General features: G+C 44.1%; 1 protein-coding gene across 3 annotated transcripts in view; it reads right to left on the bottom strand.

The window, feature by feature from the left end:
- LOC106576317 (synaptotagmin-1) overlaps positions 1 to 16,767 on the bottom strand; it is a 214,753-nt gene extending 197,986 nt beyond the window's left edge. For 2 of the 3 annotated variants that reach the window (XM_014153427.3, XM_014153430.3), the window contains exon 1: positions 16,456 to 16,755. The gene's annotated coding sequence lies outside the window, so the exon portion shown is untranslated. Of the gene's footprint in view, positions 1 to 16,455 lie in introns of all 3 variants that reach the window. The other variant, XM_014153431.3, reaches the window with a different exon arrangement.
- Between the last annotated feature and the right edge of the window lie 2,523 nt (positions 16,768 to 19,290).

Here is a 19,290-nt window from a genome sequence, read left to right as displayed (position 1 = left end):
AATTGGAGATCATACTTAAGTAGGGTTTTTTCCACCTGTGTTGTGGGCAGTTGTTTTCTGTTTAGTCTTCAGTACCTGACAGAACTGTGAGCTGATCGTTTTCACTTTTGTTATTTTCTTTAGTGTTCTGTGTTAAAATAAAAAGTCCTTATGAGCACTCAACACGCTGCGCTTTGGTCCCCTCGCTACGACAGTCGTTACAGTAATTGGTTGCTTCATATCTTATTTAGGGGCTTCATAGCAAAGGGGGTGAATACATATGCATGCACCACTTTTCCATTTTAAATTGTTTTTTATTTTTTGAAACAAGTAGTTTTTTTCATTTCACCAATTTGGACTATTTGTGTATGTCCACTACATGAAATCCAAATAAAAATCCATTTAAATTACAGGTTGTAACGCAACAAATAGGAAAAATGCCAAGGGGATGAATACTTTGGAAAGCACTGTACATCCGGGTCTGATTCAAAACAAGTCTGCTTCCTTTGATAGAAGCCAAACAAAGCTATTGGTCAAGGCAAAGGTAAAATCGTTGCGTTCTGCAAACGGTGCTCTGGGGCCAAAGGACTCAGTGCATCTGGAACACAAACAATTTGTCAAATCAACGTCAAAGGATGTTTGCTGAAGCAGACCAACACCAGGCGCCGGGCGGAAACAATACTTTTGCATCCAAGGGCAACTATAAGGGACAGGAAATGAATGGAGATAACCAAGACAGGACAATGTAGGACCACGCACACACATATTCATTTTGTGAATATCCCGCAAGCTTAATGAATGGTAAATGTTGCCTATGGCTTTGTGTCTAGTGAAGAGCTGCATCTATGGAGAGTGAGAAAAATATATATTGAGCGAAAGAGATGGCGATAAGGAGGAGAGCGACAGAGAGAGGGGGGAGAAATAGAGGCAAACAAGGAAGTGATAGCAAGTGGATGAATAGTAAACAGAGTCACTCAGTGTACTGTGATCTGTGGCATGAGATGGAGTTGACTGTTGAGTGTGTTTACTGTTCCGACAGAGAAAACATCATTTTCTGTCACACTGCGCAGATAGGGGTCAATCAAGAGCCACCACTTTGCAACAGTGGATGACAGGAGAGAAGGGGATTTGTCAGTCCAATTCTGGGTACAAAGCAAACCACTTTGCTAACCTCCATTGCCAATACCACACACATCACAACAGTAAGCTCTGAGTTTAGTATGTCCAAATACAGTTTAACAACACTGTTAGAAGATAACATATGATAACCTCCCATCAATAAAGATACACTTTTTTCTTATGCTTCCTTCCTGACTGACCAGTCAATGGTGAATTATCCCCCCCCCCCATATAAAAAAATATGTTGACTCCATGACATTGCACCGAGACAAGAGCAAACACCAGGTTACTAAGGCCAAACTGACAGTTACATGGTGTCATAACGCCCTCGTGAAAAAGTACTATTGAATTCCTTAACAAAACCTATTCGTGCAGTAGTGACTATGTAGAGACTTGTAGGGATTGTGTAGTAAAGATGTAGCTTATGCACAACTCAAGATACACAAGTAGAGTTTTGTAGGGTTCAGTAGGAAAAGAGTAGTTTCCAGTAGTAATCAGGTAGAGATTTGTGCTACTTGGGGTTGGTGGTAAATAAGTCGTCACAACACTGAAGTCAGACTACACTGGCTTTTCGTGACCACCAAAGAAGACAAAGCAGGAAGTAGTTAGCTACTGTTAGCTACTGTTTTTGACAATTCCGAATGTAATGATCTTCCATCCTTTGTCATCCTGTCTTTCATAGCCCTTATGCTGGCACCATCTATAAGTTTTAACTTTCCTTTATGTTTTATAAATACTTTAATGTCATTGTTTAGCTGTTTAAAAAACGTTTTTTACCACATTAAAAAGACTGCTATCCAAAACGATCATGTTTAGCCTAGCTGTTTGCTAGCCACATTGAAATGTAGCTATGTAGATTGCTCGCCACATTGAAATGTAGCTATGTAGCCTCTGTTTTAATCATGCTAGCTAATAAGTACTGTATGTGTGTTTGAATGGAAATGTGCACTATGTTCATATTGGTATACATACACATTCCACTTACCTCTTTTGACCTGTCTGTCAAGGAGGCCCACGACATAAGAAGACTGGAGGCCATTGTTAGTAAGAGTAGCATTATTTATCAAATGTTTTTCTGTGTTGTCTTATTGGACCTCTGTTAGCAGATGATTGATAATGGCTTATAATTGGTTGTCTCTTGTGCTTGTCTTTATTTTCTAAAAGTTTACATGGTGGAGAAATATGGCTGCAACAAAAAGAGGATCTGAAGATAGTTAAGTCGATGCTGAATGAAGACACGGCTTCAAAGGGATAAAAAATGTGTACATATGTAATTTGATATGTAATTAATTTAATACATTTAAAAAATGCAGTTACGTTTGTAAAAGCGTATTATTTCTTGTTTGATGACGTAACTACAGCTAGAAACTTGAGGAAATAGCATGTGTACTAGTCTAGAGGTGACACAATGGTGAAACAAGAAGATGTTAATTGTGATTTTGAATGGGTAAACAGTAGTAAATGTGTCTGTTTTCAATAGCAATTCAAAAGGGTTTGTTGGAAAATAAAAAGGATCAGGAGCTATTCAGTAGTGATCAGTAGTGACAACACTACACACACAAATGGCAGTAGTAATTCAATAGGGATTGAGTAGACCTACAGCAGTAATGTGTAGGCATTACGTAGTAATTCCGTAGTGAACATGTATAGGTTTGAAGTTGTAGATTCCTAAAAGCTCAGTAGTTACACAGTAGTCATTAAGGGAGATGTATGTAGTGATTTGAATAGGAAATATGTAGTGTTCACCAGTAGTGAAACGTCCTAATGTATCACTCATTACTACATAAATTATTACTGGTTTACTAGACGTAGCAATAGTAATCAAGTAGTAAAACCAGCAGGTTTTGTGTAGCTCTTGTGAAGTAGTGATCAGTAGTACTTTTTCATGAGGGTGTAGAAGCTTGGCAGAGGCATCGGCACAGATGTAAGGTCTTGGTGCCCCGCGTGAGTTATATGCAATTGCAGACGGCTGGTGCAATGGGGTGCTAATTCAAGGCCACTCAAATGTAGCATACGCACTCCACTCTTCCCTCTTTCTCCCGAAATAGCTCCTGCCTCACAACATTTGAGCTCGGTTCCAATATCCTTTATCCATGTTCCAATAATGACATAATTGTATATTTACATATGAACAGATGCAGATGACATCACGTCACGAGAGTCAGTCTGTTGGTGGCCACTGATTCATCAAAAGGGGCCATCACATTTCAGGTTGCAGCAGTATCTAGCGGCAGTGATGCCTCACTGCAGCGATCTCTCCATCATCTGAATAGGCAAATGAACCACTCTGCTTGAGTTATCATAAAGAGTGAACGACTCCAGCCTCTATGGGTGGGAATACTAATGTGCAAATGGACCTCACGTCTTTAAGAGCCTCGAATCCACTACAGTGATTCACGCACGCCTTCAAGAAATGAACCCATGTGTGTTAATGGCCTGAATGCCTTTATGAATTCACAAAGCTGGAGTGACTGGTGCAGATCCACTGACCTTTCTTGCTTTATCTACATGCTGTACAGGTCTGTGAATGCTGAACAGATAAGGCTGGGTTTAGTCACCATCTGGAGGGTCGTGAGTGTCTGTGCTAGGTTGTACCCCACGGCCCCCTGGGGGTTCTTAGCAGGGTTGTGCGGCCGCGCAGGGAGGCTGGGTTGCTAGGTTGTTGATTGAAGAGTCTCGGAATATGTGAGTGGGGCCCCTGAGGCCCGGAGGGACTAAGCACGGTGGGTGAGAGCTCTGACATTGAGGCCGTCCTTGCCTCCTGCCGGCCACTATATAGAAACAGTTTTAAAAACCCTCTATGTAGCTAGGACCCGTGGTGTTTAGTGGCTACTGCTGGCAGGTGTACAAGTTCCTGCTCTTTCATTTTCGAGAATATCTGGTCTTTTTTTATTTGTCTGTTGTTCTTTTGTGAGTACATTGTGAGTAAATAAATCTATTCTAGTGTGGTAGCCCTTTACAGTCATACCCGTATACAGGTTGAAAATAGCATATTTGGGCACTAATAAGCGCCTAAATTGGAACATAATGTCAGAGCTATGGCTCTGTGATTCAGAGCTCTGTATGGGTTTTGACTGACAGACGTTCTGAAGTTGAACCACCCCTGCCGCTAATTGGGCAACTTTTGCAAATGTTTTGTTGACCGAGTGAGGGGAATGCTGTAAATTAAGAGGACTCAATGTATATATTTTTGAAAGATGAGACGTTGAGGATTATATTAAATACTGCATTATACTTGCTTGTATGACTGCTTTGATGTCATACAAGCAAGCCAAACACTCGTGAGTCCAAATGTACCCTTCACATCTCCAAATCAGAAAACTCATGTCATATACAGATTCAACGTTTATGGTCACTATGTTTGATGTACAGTTACAAGATGACATGTCGTCATACGCTGGGTTGTTCTGAACAGAATGAGCATATGTGTGTTTGTGAAGACAATTTGCTGCTGCACACGCACCTGAATGCATGCATGACTCCTTTGTATGGCACAAATATTACGTTCTGTTTCTCTGAATTACCTTGTGACAGCCTAACACTGTAGGATCATATTTTATAACTTAGCTAGTCATGTTGGCAATAGAACAAGCTTTCAAATCATGCCCACCTGACCCAGATTGAGATTTATAATGGACCGTTTTTTGTGTGATGACATGGATGCAGGGTTGTGTTCCAAACAAAACAACTACAAGTGTGCTTGCTCTAGTTCCTCAACGGCACAGCTAGGAGAGCTAAATACACCTTATAGTTCAAGACTCTTCATTGGGTCATAAAGTCCGTTGCAATTGCTTAGTTTGGAGAGGTTTGTGGCCACTTGGAGACACCAGTTAGTCCTCTCACTCAAACCTTTGTCATTCTTTTGTCATACAGAACATTGCACCTACAACACATTTTCCAGGAATATTCTTAACATGTTACTGAATGTATCCAGAGTATTTTCAGATTTCATTGTCAACAAATTCTGTGAAAAGTACAGTAAATGCAAAATGCACATAAAACAGTGTGATGTTTGGATTGACCTTTGGTCACCTTCGGTCTAATAACTTCCTCATTACCGCCAAACTGTTTCCTTTCAATTGAAACCATGGTTATGCATATGCTTTTCATACTTCTTCTGTAAGAAACATTTCAATTGAGCCATATCCATATAGGCCAATTCCCACATGTGTAAAGGGGTAACACATAATGCCTATTCAATAAAACCTTTTTATATATTGTCAAACTTTCAGAATGTAAGGAAATCATGAATGACATTGACGCAACAACACTGATGCTGATAAGGAACATGTCAACGTATGATTGACCACCAGAACAGTCTTTTTTCGGGGGTGGCAGGTAGCCTAGTGGTTAGAGCATTGGGCCGGTAACCGAAAAGTTGCTGGATCGAATCCCTGAGGTGACAAGGTAAAAATCTATCGTTCTGCCACTGAACAAGGCAGTTAACCCACTGTTCCATGGTAGGCTGTCATTGTAAATAAAAATGTGTTCTTACTGACTTGGTTAAAAACATATGTATATTTTTATAATAATTTCTCTCAAGGCAAGACTATTTCTGTGGCACGATTTATGATCCTTAAATGAAGGTGAACCGACCACAGTATAGCCAACAGTTGGCTGAGCGGAATGGCTGGGAGGTGAACAAGTCCAATCCTTCTCCATCGGCTTCTGTGCTGTAGAGTGGGGCACACTAACCAATCAGAGTGTGCTGTGCTGTCACAGGTGTCAGATAAGACAAGAAGACAGCAGACATTTCTGCAAAGATAATATTAACAGGTGAATATCAAAGAAACGTGTCACGTATTTTTTTATAGCTCACAAAGAGCCCACAAAGACCATATAAAGGAAAGCTGAGAGAAGCTGAAAAAAAGTATCTAAGGTTCACTTGTTGGAGTTAACAAAGCCCTTTGAATAATTCAATGTATTATTGTATTAGCATAGTATTAGCTAGTATTAGCATACAAGTCTTGAAAGCCCTGCTACAGTGGTGTGTGCAAGGTTGACTAGTTTAACACATTTACACTCCATGGAAGGAAGCAGATAAATAATTTGCTGAGCAACATCTGTAACAATGCTGCATGTTCCACACGCATCTGGACTGGGGTGAAATACCTTGATTGTTTCCCACATTAGCATAATTGTCATTAATGCCAGCAGCCTCAAGAGTTTGTTTTACAATGCACAATGCATGCATAATCAACGTTTCTTAGTGACTGAGTATGTTTCTGAGATAAAAACATGAGGAAATCTGCCATTATCATATCTCTGCTATCATTCAGTTGAGATCTATATCATTCTGCACCAATTTGCATATAATATGCAAATAAAATAAACCTCCAGGAAAAAAAGTGATTGACGTGAATGGAATGGTTTGGCACGTTAGGTTCTTGGTTCCCAGTAGCAAATGGGAAGAGTATAGGCTATCAACAGGGGAAGGAAATGGGTGTTCGCATGCTCCATGCCCCAGAAGACAGCTGTTGCCGATCCATATAGTCAATCTTGTAGCAGTAATTTGCTGTTGGTTGTGCTAGGTGTTGCTAGGTGTTGGCCCCATGCTGGGGAGAAATAGCAGGTGGTCAAGGCCAGATGAGACCCAGCTGAGATCTATCTAGAAGCCTTCCCTCCTTCTGGCCTGGACACACACTCCCATTCTTCATCTCACTGCCCATTACGATCAATCAAACCGCAAGCCAGGGGGAAATTGCACACCCAATTTACGCCCACAACTGTTTGTTATCGATGGCTGCCTCACTTTTGTAGTGGTGGAACAATGACGGCAAACTCCCTGAATGGGGTCCTCTGTGCGCTGGGCAAACAGCTATTTGTTGAGATTGCTGTGATGGTGTTGCAGGCAGCAGAGCGATGCTAGCAGAGCCTTGCTCGGGGTTTGATAAACCTTCATTTCAGAGGGGACATGGCCACTGGAAGTCTATATACTGTAGGAGGGAGTTCTATTTTTGCCCCAGATCTTATCTTCCTTTGTTTTTTTTCTCCTCAAGAGTATTCATCTGGCTGTAGAGTGAAGTGAAAATCAATGGCAAGAGCAGTGGCGAGAGTTAGAACCTGGGCTGGGAATCTATCATCATACATATGGGAGGGGACAGCCATGTTTCATTAGAAATTCAAGGCCAATCTGTGCAGGGGATGAAAGGCAGGATGTCAAGGTAATGAGTTCATTTAGGAGATAAGGAGCAGCAAATGTATGCTCTGAGATTTCTCCACCAGCAACAATATGGCCTCTCCAGCCGCCGCCCACTGAAGAGAGGAGAAAATGGCCTCTATTAATGCTGCAATATGGGATTACATTCAATAGCTGCCAAATGTGATAAAAATGGCCAAATATGCAAATGTTATAGATTCTCTACATTTATTCAAGCTTTAAATCTTATGCTTCAAGCTGTGCAATACAAAAGTCCCAAGGTTTAATGGAGAGGAATATTATCTGTTACTACACTCCAAACTTCAGACTAGACACAGAGCTAGCATTACAGTGTATCAAACTTAACCAGATGCCTAGCTATTATCCCCAATGGGGCGAGTTGCCCTCTTGGCGCTGTGGTAATAAGTGTTGTTTTCCATCTGACTGGGTGGACATGTTTTGGAGAGGCCTCCTCTCTGTCTGGCTCCGGAGAAGCCTGGCTCTCTCTCTTCTGACGATGCGTCCCACTGGATGCGATGCGTCCCATGTCAATTCAACGTCTATTCCACGTTGGTTCCACGTCATTTCATTGAAATGACGTGAAAACAATGTTGATTCAACCGGTGTGTGCCCAGTGGGATGCGCCGTTCCGTAAGCAAGCCTCCTCATTTGCATCGTCAGACTGTTCCATTGATGGAGGGAGGGGGGACCAAACAAACAAAATATGAGACTATTTTAGTTGTACTATTTTCAGGTTCTTTTTTTTCATTCTGACCGCGGCAGAGGCAGAGCTATGGGCTTATTTTGCTATGTTATTATTCTAGCAATTGACACGAGCTCTGCTCGCGGGCAATTTCATCTTTCAGCGGCAAGAGAGAAAAATTGAAGAGCCATGACTGGGGGTGTAATGTAAATGCAGCAGCCTGAAAGACAGTGGACTGGAAGAGGGAGGAGAGGCTCATTTTACAGATTAGGGAGATAACTAGAGGGAGCACGTTGTGGCTTGTAACAGGCAACTGCTTGTGTTAATCTACAGTGCTCACAGGGGAGGAAGAGGGAGGGGTGAGGGAGGAAGAGGCGGCATGACAACCAACGGCAGGCGGGAGACTTGGTTGCCATGGCGACAAACAAGGATGTTTGTATCAGAGGCTAATCTCGGCAGGCGGCCACAAAAGGCACACACACCTTCCACCGGCAATAATGGAGAATCACTGGACCTCGACACTGGCTATTCATTCCAAAGAGGGGGGGGAAACAGGTGGTGGAGAGGTATACCTTTTTCTTATCACTCGACATTCCTCCTCAATCAGGGTCGAGTTGAGCCGTGACCAGAACGAGGTTTCCATTCTAATATGAGATGGGGCTGCCATTGGTCTAGCAGCTCTAATGTTTACTACAGCCTTGCTCTTCGGAAGGGAGGGACACTAGCATCCACATACCAGATTTCACTGTTTACTACACATTATGGCCACACTGAGTATATTTGTAGATTCAATAACAGCAGAATATCACATTTCATTCATCCTTAGTAAATGATCAACAAGGATCAACAATGACCTTGGCTGGTAGTAAAACAATAGAGGAATGTCATTGGCTAGTGTGGGATTCATCCAACCAAATCTCCTCCTACTGAAGCATATCAGGGTGGAGGGAGGTCAAGAACCAGACAATAAATACACTGTATATAATCAATGTTAGGGGTATAGGATGTATGGGCAAAAGGAAGCTATGATCTGTACACAAAAAAAGACTGTCCATACCCACATGTACTGATGTCATTCGTTTCTACTACACTAATCAAGTTAGTATGTCCACACAAACTCAACGAAGGATGTTTTCTGACATGGATGCAGCAGTAAGACATTGATTGTAATTGCGTGTATGTCTTGGTGGTGGCGCTGTGTCTTGTACATTGCTGTCTGTCCTGTCCTTTATGACTCATGCATCTTCCAAGGGCACCAGAGGCACTCGCTGTTGTTGTTGCTGTGCAATAGCTCAGAGGCCAATGGAAGTAGTTTCTCTCATTTCGAAGCTGTCATGCTGGCCCTATTTGAGGGATTTCAACAGAGGGACAGGAGATAAGTAACTGAATGCGCTTTTATAGTAAAATGCAATATAACAACATAAAGAAGCTCTTCAATAACCCGCAACGTGGATCTTCTGTACTCAGACTACGCTGCTTTGTCCAAATATATACTGTATTAAGAAGCTATTCAGTCTAGCTGTCATGTCTTTTCACCCTAAATGTAATACAACGCCATGCGCCAATTTCCCAATCCTCTTTTTATTGTTAACCTTATAAAGCAGTGAAAGGGGGTTTTCTCTGATGAGCCATGACCACAGATGAGGGTCCCAATATGACTCACCACCACAGTGCCCACCGAAAGTCTTATCGCTCTGACGAGACTGTCCAAACCATGTTAGCCAAAAAGCATTGTACAACTCAGACAGTCATTACTAGATACTAGACATGGTAAAGTGAAACAGCATCCTCTGTTATATTAGCTTTCTTTTATCAACTCATTGCATGCTGACCACAGATGCATCTTGGGATGCCATGATTCCCTTACCCTCCTGCTAGGTGTGACACAGGACGGAGTGGATGAGTGTGAGCATTTTAGGAAAGTGGAAAGGGGAGAAGAGGGGAGGTAAATGGCATTCCTTTGAATGCTGCCCCCGTTCCTTATTCATTCATAAAACAGTCAAAATGTCCTCCAACCCACCTCTGTGGCTCGGCTTAGTAATTATTGATATGCTCAGAAGCCCGGCGTTGAGAATTTCTCCTCCAGGGCTGGTCTCTCTGAGAAGTTTTGCCCATTCAGATGGTATTAAACTCTAATAACTTGTCCCTGCAATATCCAGTAAAAATCTGTATATTAAAAAACTGTAGAAAGGAAAAGCAATTTCCTCTTGAGGGGGTATTGAAATTACAGCTTTCAGGGGGGTAGTACAGTAAGTTTGTTGGCTGACAATTATTATACATTTTGTTGCCCACCATTTTCTCCCCCTCCCCTGTTTATACCTCTCCCATCTCTTATAAATGACAATACCTATCTTTGATTTGGCCATACACTAAAGGCTGCTTGAACAGGTGAAGACTGCCGGACATTGAATTCAGCCGGACATTGAAGTTCAAATGTCCGGCTGAATGGCTTGACAAAAAAGAAATTTGTACTCCAGCATACACTCTTAGAAAAAACTGTTCCAAAAATGTTCTTCGGGCTGTCCCTTTTGGGTTCCATGTAGAACCCTCTGTGAAAAGGGTTCTACATGGAACCTAAAAAGGTTCTACCTGGAACCAAAAAGGGTTCCCTCTATGGATTCTAGATAGCACCTACTATGCTATCTCTCTTCCGTACTTCTCTCATTTGCCAGTTAGTTTGGATTCCCCCGTAATAAAAGAAAGAGTGCATGTAGGATGATGACATGTTGGTGTTCATTCGTTTTGACTACTGTGAAGCCATTCAATTGTTTTGAATTGTCACTTCAAGCGCTTCTTCATTCCATTGTTGCGGCTCAAATAGGAGACAGACATATCCAATATAGACGGTGCACTTCTACAGGCTTCATTAAACACACCGTTTCCAGCCTGTCTACTGTTATTGGGTCCACAGGACTAACTGCAATGGAACCGCAATTGTTTTCAGCACAGCGCACTCTGTAAATATGAATAGAAATGTTGGACAACAACAGCTGTAGGCTAAACAGATTGGGCCTCATCAAAAAGAGCTGTTTGTTTTCATGCTTTGTTATTGAACCAATGACTTCCACATGAAGGGAAGGATCTTAACCTTCACTCAGTTGCGTTCAGTGTCAGTGAGTCACGTTCAAGCTCATCACAATATCCTTTGTACATGCAGTACATTCAGGGTCTGAGACAGAACTGAAGCAATACCACAAAACAAAGATGCCCATGCCACTCATCCACCCTTGCTCTCTGCAATTACAACCCAGCATCAGCAATGCCAGCCATTGCATTGTCAGGAAATGTTGAGTGTGGTGTGCACTGGGTCTGTATTACAGTAAAGGCCTCATTGATCATGTAATCTCTGCCTTATCTCCCCAGGTCTAACAGAGATCAAGGAGCCCTGAGTCCCGTAGACCTTGTTAAACACTGAGCCTTGTATCAGGATTTAGCCTCAGACCAGCCTAATTAGACTATCAGAGCCAGGCCTTATAACAGAGTAATACCACAGGACAAGCCCAGCAAAGCCAGAAATAAGCCATCACAAACAAAACAGAGATCGATAGGCCAGAATTCAATGCTAACAAAGCGTTTCAAAGTGCAACAAACCATTTGAGTTTCATGCTCACCAGTGAGCCAGTTGTTTGAATAAGGATCTTACATCACATTGGTTGACTGTGGGCATACTGTAGTGAATGTAACACCATGGTAACACACAGCTAGTCAAATGAGAGCTCTTCCCTCCACCAATCCCTCCTTGCCTGAAACCAACCGTCAACATGCCATTGAGTCAAGAAGGCAATATCTCATTGTTCACTATGTACTATGTTCACTATCTCCCCTACTCCACACTCTTTAAAACAGCAATGTTCTAGTGGTGGTGGTAGCCAAATACATTACTGATACAAATGCATTGGAACTCAATGCTTAGCTATACACTACATACACACAAAAGAATGTGGACACCCCTTCAAATTAGTGGATTTGGCTATTTCAGCCACACCCATTGCTGACAGGTGTATAAAATTGAGCACACAGTCATGCAATCTCCATAGACAAACAGGGGCAGTAGAATGACCTCACTGAAGAGCTCAGGTACTTTCAACGTGGCACCGTCATAGGATACCACCTTTCCAATAAGTCAGTTCATCAATTTCTGCTCTTCTAGAGCTGCCCGGGTCAACAGTAAGTGGTGTTATTGTGAAGTAGAAACATCTAGGAGCAACAACGGCTCAGCAGCGAAGTGATAGGCCATACAAGCTCACAGAACGGGACCGCCGCATGCTGAAGAGCATTGTGCGTAGAAATCATCTGTCCTCGGTTGCAACACTCACTACCGAGTTCCAAACTGCCTCTTGAATGTCAGCACAAGAACTGTTTGTCGGGAGCTTCATGAAATGGGTTTTCCATGGCCGAGCAGCCGCACACAAGCCTAAGATCACCATGCGCAATGCCAAACGACGGCTGGACTGGTGTAAAGCTCGCCACCATTGGACTCGGGAACAGTGGAAACGCGTTCTCTGGAGTGATGAATCACACTTCAGCATCTGGCAGTCTGACAGATGAATCTGGGATTGGCAGATGCCAAGAGAATGCTACCTGCCCCAATGCAGAGTTTCAACTGTAAAGTTTGGTGGTGGAGGAATAATTGTCTGGGGCTGTGTTTCATGGTTTGGGCTAGGCCCCTTAGTTCCAGTGAAGGGAAATCTTAACTTTTTAGATGATTCTGTGCTTCCAACTTCGTGGAAACAGTTTGAGGAAGGCCCTTTCCTGTTTCAGCAGGACAATGTCCCCGTGTTTAAATCAAGGTTCATACAGAAATGGTTTGTCGAGATTGGTGTGGAAGAAGTTGACTGGCCTGCACAGAGCCCTGATCTGAACCCCATCAAACACCTTTGTAATTCATTGTAAAACTGACTGCGAACCAGGCCTAATCGCCCAACATCATTGCCCAATCTCACAAATGCTCTTGTGGCTGAGTGGAAGCCGCCTTTATTTTGTGGCCAGCTTTGAGGGAGCAGTACGGGTGGCACTGTATTATCCCCCGTTAGAAACGACAGTGGATGGAAGTCCCCGCAGAAATGTTCCAACATCAAACGGAAAGCCTCCACAGAAGAATGGAGGCTGTTATTGCAGCAAAGGGGGGACCAACTCCATATTAATGACCTTGATTTTGGAATGAGATGTTCGACGAGCAGGTGCCCACATACTTTTGGTCATGTAGTGTATTTCATGAGAGTTGGCCCTATGGCAAAGTTACAGGTGCTAGCAGTGAGATTATATTGTATGGTTGTTGTTTGAAGCCTTGTTTAAAGGATCTCAGAGGGGAAAGGTCAGAGAGGGCAGCTGGCCCAGGAGCTAAACAGGGGCAGAATTCAGAAGAGAAAACCACAGACAGGAGCGTTCTCTTTGATCTGTCCAGGGGCTATCACACCGCCCTCACTGAGCCCCGTTGTCTGTTTGAATTAGAGGTGTGAGAAATGCAACTGAATTCATGCCTCGGAAATAAGATGATAAAACATGTCAAAGGCATGTTTCCAATAGTAGTCACTATCTGGACCAGGTAATAAACATCATTTGGACAGTATAGAATTCTGTTCCACATACAGTACAGTACATACACTGTTGCACAAGATATGTAATCCCTATTTTCCCCTTTTCCCCCCACTGTGAATCTGACCTTGGGACGACTTGCTGCCTGAACACAAAATGATTTATCCAGCTACACTACACATCCCTGGGGGCCTCTTGCCCTCGTGATGTATCTGGCCCATGCAGAATGGTTAGCCAACTACAACCTGCTCTGTGATCATCTGTCTTTGTCGTTGGTTTGGATGTTAAAAGGTGCTCTATGGCTCTTCACACTCAAGGAATCTAAAATGCATTGCTTTTTATAGGTGGCTATAAAAGCTTTTTTAGATGAAAATAACAGCCCATTCCACCTCTCAGACAGACACACTCAGACACTCTCATATCTGTACAGGGCCGGCTGTACAGTGGCCCCACCTCTTGACAGCTGAGAGAAAAATATATGTTTTAAAGTCAATTTCCTGCAATTCTACAAATTTTGCCATGGGGTGGAGAGAATAGTTTTTAGTTTTAAAGCTTCTATAATTTCATGCAATTCGACACATTTTGCCGGTTCTGTACCTGTACCATCTAGCGAGCAGACGTGAATGTTTCTGAGGCTACTGTGGAGTTGCCTTTGACATGGACAACCGAATCAGCTGCAAACAGTGAAAGGTGAGAGGGACGTCAGGTCCTGATATTGGAAGCATTCATCATTGGCCAACGCCGAGACACAGGCTACTTCATGAGCATGTCATTGATTGTTGCACTTCCGTTCAGAGCAACCTGCTGCCAAACGGCCGCACAATGTCAAATCATAACAGAGACTATTTTTAACCTCCTATTTTGCAATGACAACAGCACCCTCCCCCTCCTCCCTCTCACCTCCTCTTCCCCCCTTCTCCTCCTCAAACCTCGGCTCTCATTAACAACAGCTGTTTAAAATAAAGAGCTCTGAGCAAACACCAAGTCATCCTGCCAGCTGCCCTTTATGACCCAGAAGCCTTGGGTTTTGAAAAGGCAAACCCAAAATAACCAGGGCTGAATCAAAAGGTTAGGGCTGTTTGCACATCAGGCTCGGGGCAGCAGCCTCCTAGTCCTCCTCATTACTGGCGATTTAACGAGGATGATAAAACATGATGCTACGTCCGGCGACAGAGGGGATGCTTGATTTATTTGAGCTCAACATCTGTCCCTCCCTCTCTGGTTGGGTGGTTGTTGCTCTCACAGACATTGTCTTGTTAGGGTTTCTCGAGGCCTTATAGGATTATTGGCCTAGTTGGCCTTATTGGGGCGGTAGGTTGCAAAGCATTGGGCCAGTAACTGAAAGCTTGCTGGTTCGAATCCCAGAGAAGACTAAGTGAACAAAAATCTGTCAATGTGCCCTTGAGCACGGCACTTAACCATAATTGCTCCTGTAAGTCGCTCTGGATAAGAGTGTCTGCTAAATGACTGAAATATAAATGTAAATGGATGGAAAAACCATGTCACCCAGATCTACCACAACGGTGTTTCCTGTATTCCCATATGACCGATGAATGACAGAAGTATTCTCTGCCTGTTATGTTTCAATAAGCCATCACAATAACACAGTGCACATGGCGTCCATCAGCTGGAGACCAGCCCCATCTTCCCCTATCACATCTGATTCAGTTAGCGGTTATGAAACTAAGCGTCTGCAAAGCTCCTTCAGACAGTATGTAAACAACAAGCTGCTGTCTGGAGAAATGAGCTGGGGAGGAAATTGTGATTTGGGAGAGGAGGGAGGGCAAGAGGGGGGAGGGAGGGCAGGAGGGAGAGTTGCTTGCCTTCTCGCTGCTATCACCTGGCAACAGTTTGACATGGGCACCTTCCGGCTAATGTATTCAGAGTGAGCGAGGGAGGCTGGGGCTGAGAGGCTCAATTGCATGAGCCCAGGGCTACAGCTGAGCAAACCCGCTCGGTAGTCTCTCTCGGGTGGACTCTCATAGCAACGGGCTTATCCATACCACCTGAGATACGAGGTAATAACGGGCGGGCGGGGAAACGGGCGGGCGGGGAAACAGGCGACCTGTGCCCATGCCTTGTTTGTCAGAGAGAGAGCAACAGTACAATAACTAGGGAAATGCTTGACATGTTTCAGACTGGGCTCAGTGCATGGGGATATCACAGTACGTGTGTTCACTGTGGCAAAGGCCCCATGTTAGTGGACCTGACACCACCTGGGAGTGATGTTAAGAAGCTATCCTATTGGGGGTTCGCAGCTCGAGGGCTCGCAACGGTTTTTCAATCTTATCAACAGCTATAGACTGCTGTGCAAAGAAGATACTAAATGTATATGATGTTTATCCCACACACCTGTGCAGAAACAGGAAGCAGCGCAACTAAGGGGTTAAAGGATTGAGAGCAACGTCTGGCTCCCTATTCCAAATGGCATTATAGCTCTTTTCCGAATCAATAGTGTGCTCCGTTCCTCCCTAAGCAAGTCATGCCAAAGATAAACCGTCACGTGATGGATGGAGGAGGAAAAGACAGAGCCACAGCCGGGCCATTTTATCTGATGGTGAGAGGGATTAGCTTCCCCAGGATGAAAGCAGCTGCTCGTCTTCCGCCCCCTTCCCTCCTCCTCATCCCTCCATCCATCCACCCAGACATCAACACAGTGGTCCCAACCGGAGCCGTGCCTCTCTGCTTATATCACCTCATCTCAACCTGTACACACACTGCCATCTCCTAATAACCACGGTAACACCTCGCCCGCTGGGGTGCAGCCACGCAGAAATGGGCACCAAAAATGGTGCCACGCCAAAGTGGTGGGAGTTGTTAGAGAGTAGACTTCCCCTGCCCCTCTCTCTCCACTCCTCTTCTCAATATCAATCAGATAGCAATCACACTCAACCCAAACAAACATAGCCCCTCCCTCACCTCCACGCTACTCATGCCCATAACTTTTGCGGTACCCCAGAGAGGGAATGTCTCATTTTACCTGGCACAGCATGCTGTCAGCTCCCGATCTGTCCGTCTGGATGTGGAGAAGATCTCATCTGGAGGGAACGAGGGAGTCTCTGGGAGAGAGAGAGACAGAGAGAGGAGGAGTCTTAGACAAAAGGAGAGGAGGAGGAGATCAGAGAGGAGCCTCCTGCTGCTAATGCTGATGCTGTCACCGTCTGCTGCCTTTATTTCGTGGCCAGAGTTGAGGGAGCAGTACGGGTGGCGCTGTATTATACCCCGTTAGAAACGACAGTGGATGCACCGAGCGCTGGGCTGAGAGAGAGAGAGAGAGAGAGAGAGAGAGAGGGGGAGAGGGTGAGAGGGAGGAGGTGGATAAAGAGAGAGAAGGGAGAGACTGGGCTGTTTAAGGGAGCCGTCGTCACGCGGCAGTTCCTTCGGAATCCCTCAAGTGAGAGGGGCGCTACATCACAGAGTCCTTGGCTGTGATTGGCTGAGTCGAGGGGAGATGCTAGGGACGGGGGATCTGTCGTGCTCTGCTCTGGCAGCGGTAAAGTAAGATGACCCTTTCAGCACACATAACATCCCCTCCTGTGTCTGAGCCCACCACCGCAGGGCACACCATCAATGACAAGCAAGGACACTCCCAAAAATTCCCCCTTTGGGAGCTGTGTGTCTCTGTGTGTGCTTGTGAGTGGGTGAAGGGTGCAGGGTTTCTGTATGCATGGAAAACCCTGGCTTGCCTCTGCACACACACATTAAGACATACTGTACATTCACACACACACACACACGCAAGCACACACACACACACACACACACACACACACACACACACACACACACACACACACACACACACACACACACACACACACACACACACACACACACACACACACACACACACACACACACACAGAGGTCCCATCAGATCATGCCCATGAAGGAGACATGATTTCCCCAGAAAGGGAGGGAGAGCTCATCAATAGAGGAGCTCAACAAACACTGCAAGGCAATCTTTCATTAAAATGATGAATGAGTCGTGACTCTGACCCAGACAGTAGGAGGGGGATGCTTATTCACTCCATGTTATACCAGCCTGCCTTCATTCATTTTGAAACAGCCTGGAAGGAGATCAGCAACACCATCTAATAAGTGCTATCCTCTGGCCTGCTCTGTATCCTTCAGGAAAGTTATTTGATGAGGATGTGTAACACTGGGTACCATGACAACATTGATGAAATTATATATTTTTACAGGAAATTGCATACAATACCTCATTATGCAACATACACATTATTCCCTAGTGGAACTTTACATTTATAAGGAGATGGAATTCACGAAGGAAATATGCAGTTGTTCACCTTTCAAGAAAGTGTTCCTCTGTACCTCAAAGCAAAATCTCTGAAATACCAGGAAGGAATCAATCTGGGATTGAATGAGGAGCAGGGCTGGCTGGGCTGAAAGGTCATGATGGAGGGCTAAGCAGGAGAGCGCTCTGACTCCTTTCATGTTCCCCCACACACAGTGTCAAACACAGCCTTGGGGCATTCTGGGAGTGGAAAGGGGCTAATCTCAATCTGGAGATGTCATATTGAGCGGCAGCCGTCTGGCTTCCACCTCATCTTTCCTGTATAGTTGAGTGTGTGTGTGTGTGTGTGTGTGTGTGTGTGTGTGTGTGTGTGTGTGTGTGTGTGTGTGTGTGTGTGTGTGTGTGTGTGTGTGTGTGTGTGTGTGTGTGTGTGTGTGTGTGTGTGTTCTTCATCTTCCCCATTTACTGATTCTAATGATGTGCACTACATGATTTAAAGGCATAAACTGTTGAAAATAAAATGACCTAATCACTATGAACAGCACGAGTATAAGCATTTAATTTCTATTACTTTGCTGTGCATTATCAAAAGGGCTCTAGTTGAAATTCAGAAGACAGAGGGGCAAACCAAGTCATAATTTCTTCACCTCAGAGTGAGAACCACAAAATCACCTTACCAGTCCTGAGTTGAGGGGGTTCATTACGATTCTTCAACAATTTGGACAACTCAAATGTTCCAGTATAATTTGAAAATTCTCAAACCAAGTAGTGTTTTCTGAACAGAACTAGCCTGGATGGGTGAATGGGGGTCATGTTTAATAACGTAGCTGACCCTTTTAGGATTTACTTTGACACCGGCCCCTGCCAACAAATATGTTACATACAGTATACATGTAGATACGCTGTGCATCTGCAGTTAGACGCCATTAGACACCTGGTGGTGTCTCTGAACAACTGCTTACCTCATACAGATAGTCATCACAAATCCCTACAGTACACTCTTGGTAAACAGTTTCTGTGAACTCAGGGATGGGGGAGTGCCAATGGAAATCCTCTCTAACTAACTTTGGTGTGTAGCACCAACAGCTGCCTGGTCAGCGGCTATAATAACATGATGACAAAAGCTAGTCCTTCAGAATGGTAAAGATCAGTCGCCATTTTAGCCAGGAAGATTATTGATATGGGTGACATTGGCAATGACAGCTTGAACCCCACCTCCATACAAATGTCATTTTTCCCCCTTTGCCTATAGCTACTAGATTTTATAATCTAGTATCCTCAAAAGACACTCGTTTGAGAATCACGATTTACAACCACGATTCACAAATTCCAAAGCTTCTCTCTATAGGTGAGTCGCCAAGCTCCCTGCTGAGCTATCCCCACCTCCCACACTCCAAGGTCATCCTCCTACCACACACCACAGTTACACAGAGCCATTTGTAGAGAAACATTAGAATATTCATACTTAGATGTCATTGCCTTGGAACTTTGCGGCCATTCAAATTCCTCATCTCAAACTGAGTTTACTGAACTGTTCATTGGACAATTCCACAGTAA

Source organism: Salmo salar, chromosome 17 (genome assembly GCF_965601325.2).
Source record: "Salmo salar chromosome 17, fSalSal1, whole genome shotgun sequence".
In the NCBI taxonomy this organism is placed as follows: domain Eukaryota; kingdom Metazoa; phylum Chordata; class Actinopteri; order Salmoniformes; family Salmonidae; genus Salmo; species Salmo salar.
This window is presented reverse-complemented; position numbering and strand designations above follow the sequence as displayed.